The sequence below is a fragment of the Austrofundulus limnaeus genome, unplaced genomic scaffold, assembly GCF_001266775.1.
Source record: "Austrofundulus limnaeus strain Quisiro unplaced genomic scaffold, Austrofundulus_limnaeus-1.0 Scaffold210, whole genome shotgun sequence".
Taxonomy (NCBI): domain Eukaryota; kingdom Metazoa; phylum Chordata; class Actinopteri; order Cyprinodontiformes; family Rivulidae; genus Austrofundulus; species Austrofundulus limnaeus.
In genome coordinates this window covers 993975-998370 of record NW_013952612.1, presented here as the reverse complement: position 1 = coordinate 998370, position 4396 = coordinate 993975, and the positions used below count along the sequence as shown (strand labels likewise).

General features: G+C 40.4%; 1 long non-coding RNA gene across 1 annotated transcript; it reads right to left on the bottom strand.

The window, feature by feature from the left end:
- Positions 1 to 1714: 1714 nt before the first annotated feature.
- Positions 1715 to 2679, bottom strand: LOC106525080 (uncharacterized). Its single transcript, XR_001311064.1, has 2 exons — positions 2559 to 2679; positions 1715 to 2037 (listed from the first exon to the last, which is right to left on the bottom strand). It is a non-coding gene; the product is annotated as an uncharacterized LOC106525080 (long non-coding RNA).
- Between the last annotated feature and the right edge of the window lie 1717 nt (positions 2680 to 4396).

Genomic DNA, 4396 nt, shown 5'->3' with positions numbered 1-4396 from the left:
TTTAATAACCTAATATTTGCCAAATCTAGAAATAGGTAATCACTGGTGTGAGGATCACCTTCAGTCCTGCTGTCCTTGGGTCAAAATCACTCCTGAGGTTTGAAAATGGAGTCATTTTAATCCAAATATTTAAAGAAAATACCTGCTTTTAAAAAAAGAAGTAAAAAATTACAACAGTGTCTCGTCAGATTCAGTTTCCTTCTCAAATCATTTGGTTTTGTTTCTACAAAAGATGCCAGTTAGCTTAAAAACAAGGATTTTAGACCCAACAAGGCCACAGTTTGACTTTATGCTGAACCTCCTGCTGCCATGGGATCAAACGTTCAGATTTCAGGAATCAGAACGACAGGTTAGCTTTTACTTTTATGGCAAGGGTTAGCTTTGTGCTAAATGTTGGGCCTAGGTTAGGATTTTGTAACTTTTTAGCATTTGGTTAGCCTTTTGTTTACTTCATAACATTTAGTTAGTTTATTGGTCAAGTCTTAGCATTTGGTTAGCTTGTTGTTCATGTTTTAGCATTTAGTTAGCTTATTGTTGTTCACATCTTGGCATTTAATTAGCTTGATGTTCAGGTCTTAGCATTCTGTTAGCTTCTCGTTCACATCTTAGCATTCGGTTAGCTTGTTCTTCACATCTAGTGCTGCGTTCGTTGTATCGGAACTTGAAATTCTGAAGCCGGACTGATGTCAATTCTGAGCTGATAGCGTTCCAGTTTCAAACATCGGAAAAAGCATTTATTATTTTGCTCTGCAACAAAAAAACGTACAATAATAGTGCTCTATGAGTATTTTGAGTGTACAAACAGTGTTAAAACATATTTTAATTATCACTATAAAGCACTACACGTACGTCTGACGTAATGTAAAATAAATAACATAGAAGCCGCGTTTGTTTACATGCAAAAGTAGCAACGTTAGCGGTTAGCTCGGACAAGCATGCTAGTACGCTACATTAAATATAGAAAGGGAAAATAAAAAAAATACTCGTTCCTATCCTGCCTCCTCTCTTCTTACTTTCTGTCTGTTAAATAATGGGGATGGTGCTTGTGTACGATTGATTTCAGCTCAACATTAGAGAAACATGCTAATGATAGTGCGACCGCTGACAGTTTCATGCGCGCAGCAGCCATGTTGAAATGATGATGTAACGCATGCTCGGGCTGCTCGGGTATGGTTTGGATGCGCCGACCACCCGACACGAAGCTACGACTTCACGGGGCGTTCCAGTTGAAAAATAGAACTCGGAGGCTCAAAGCTACGATCTCCAAGGACAACTGGAACGCAGCATGCACCCAGTTAGCTGCTTGTTTGCACTCGGTTAGCTTGTTGTTCACGTTTTAGCATCCGGTTAGCTTGTTGACGTTTTAGTATTTGGTTAGCTTGTTATTCAAGTTTTAGCATTCATTTAGCATTTTCCAGACTGGTCCATTGTACTTTGATAGTTTAAAACTATACATTTATGTCAACAAGGGAAGACTTGTCCATCTAGCCTTACATGTTGAACCCAGAGTCTGATCCAGAACCAGAGGAGAACCAAGAACACCAAACTGTAGTTGGTAAATCCAGACCTTATTTGTGAGTTCCATCAAAAACTGACGTAATGTTTCATAAATCATAGAAAACTGAACGGTTAAAAAACTCTGACCCAAACAGAATAAAGATCTCTGCAGCACCAGGAGAGACTGAATTCAATAAACTCAAAACAAAAAGTCCTATAACTGTTAAAAAGGTTTATTTTGCAGGATTTGTGTCGTTTTAACGATGAAATTAAAGTTTTAATCAGGTTTAAAGTGTTTCAGAGACGTCGGGTCAGTTCAGCACAGATACTCTTCAGCTCCAGTGATAAGAGATGAAATCAGCCGAAGCTCCAAACCCAAGGCCACAGTGAAGGTAAACGCTCTCCTGCAGCATCGAGGCATCAGTCCACCTCCTGCTGCAGCAATCGGCTCCCGGAGGAAGAGGAGGAAGAGGAGGAAGAAAGCCCAACAGAGCCGAAAGTGTTTGTTTGATATTCATGTGGATCACAGGAGATCCATTCCTATTCATGGAAAAGGATAAAAACATGAATCTGACTGATGGAGACCAGAAGAAACACAGAATCACATCAGAGCCGAGGGCTACAGCAGCCGAAGATTTTACATTAATCAGCCGAAACATTTCAACAGAGCTTGCATGACCTCGCAACAACAGAGAGAGAGAAARGAGCCGAATCCTTAGCTAACAGCAGCTAAAGTCAGAAAAATAAAGTTTCTTTACCTTCAAAACAATTAAATAATTGTAGCTGTAAAATGTAGTCATGCTAAGAGCGCAATGAAAAGGCTAAAATTAAATTAAAACAGAGCTACATGCTAGCTGAAAGTAGCAAAACAAGCTAAAAGAAGCAGCGGGCTGATTAAAAGCTAAAACTAGTACAAAAAATAGCTAAATAGATTAAGGCTAAACAAATAAAAGTAGGTAAAAGCTATCTCAAAGTTGAATCTTTTCAAAACYTAGAAAAATTACGAAAAAGTAAAGTCACAGCAGCCGAATGTTTAGATGTAAACAGCTAAAACCACTCACTGTTCAGAAATTAGTCTGAGCCGAAAATGAACAGAAAAAAATGCTGACTCAGCGTTAGAACGATGTAGTTCTGCAAATCTTCTAAAAAGGTAAAAGTTTGATAAAAACCTGGACCCAGAACCGGTCCGGTTCATGACGTAACCCNCCCCCACACACACACAGAGGAAGGCAGCTTCGGTTGAAACACCTGCTCTTCTTCCTGTCACAATACGTCATCCTGTCAGCAGCAGACCCAGAGGACCGGCCCGGCCCGTAACTCTGGTCCATGTTGGGTTTTATCACCAAACATTCCAGCTGTGGAACTCTTCAGGCAGCTCTCGTCACACATATGTTCCAGAATCCAGACCCATTAGAAAAAGGACCAGACTCCAGGTTTTATCCTCTGCCCGTCACTGACTAATAACTGGTACTCTTTAGGAAGAGGTGGAGCTGTCACCTCGTCTCTGACACCGGGGGAGAAACGAGCCTTCACACCTGGTCATTAGGACCAGGACTGAGAACTACAGCTCCCAGCATGCCTCAGGGCTCTGACAGGAAGCCAGCTGAGAGAGGGAACACCAAACTGTCAACAACACACCTGATACAACAACACCAGCATGGAAACATCCTGCAGGAAGCCCTGAGCAGGGAGAGGAGGGGGAGAGAGGGAGGAGGAGAGAAGGAGGAAGGGAGGAAGAAAGGAAGAAGGGAGGGAGGGAGGAAGAAAGGAGTCAAAGAGAAAAGGAAGGAAGGACAAAAGAAAGGGGGGGTTGGGAGAAAGATGGAAGGAACAGGGAAGGGGAAGAAAGAGGAGAGAAGGAAAGGAGGAAAGGAGGAAGGAACAGAAAAGGACATACAGGAGGACAGAAAGAAGAAGCAAGGAAGGAGGAAAGGACACAAAAATATAGAAGGATTCTAACCGCAGAGCATGAGCTAAAAGTAAAAGTGGCAAAAAGTAGAAACAAAAAATGGGTAGCTAAAAATAGCTAAATTAGAGCAAAAAAACCAAAATAGAAAATCACCTACATAAACTTATAAACAGCAAAATATCAGCTAAAAGGTGGTAAATTAACACATTTTGCATGAAGTTGTAGTGGTAACAAAAAAAGCAAAAGAGTAGCTAAAAGGACTAGCTACCATTAGCAAAAAATTAGCTTTTACCTAAAATTAGCATCATCAGAACACGTTTTAACAGAATCAACATTAGCAGGAACTGTTAGCAGTAGCTATATTAGCATCAGCAGAAGAAGTTCTAAATGTATTTTAAGAGTTTTAAATAAAAATGTAATAAAACAGAAAAGCTTATTTTCAATTCGCATTTATAAAAATCATGAAATATATTAAAACACTTCTGTGTTTTTCAGAACCTAAATCAACCGGACGTCCTGATTTACTGCAGTTTATAGCGTGATTTCACTCAGAACGTTAAAAATCCTGAGCAGGAGCAGCTAAAAGCAGCTAAAGCAGCTGGTGTGGAGCTGCAGGCCAGGTCTGAAACATGAAACCAAACAGTGATATTTAAATTATCATAACTCCAGTCTGACTCTGGTGGTTCAGAGAACATGAAGCTGTGAGAAGATTAAGCCAGGAGCCTGATGATCAGAACCAACCAGGTGATGAAAACTCCTCAACCCCAGCCCTCGTTAGTTTAAACCATAAACCTCGTTAGCTTAAACCATTGTTAGCGGATACCTCGTTAGTTTAAACCATCGTTGGCGTAAACCACGTTAGTTTAAACCATCGTTGGTGTAAACCACGTTAGTTTAAACCATCGTTAGTGGATACCTCTTTAGTTTAAACCATCGTTAGCGTAAACCACGTTAGTTTAAACCATCGTTAGCGGATACCTCTTTAGTTTA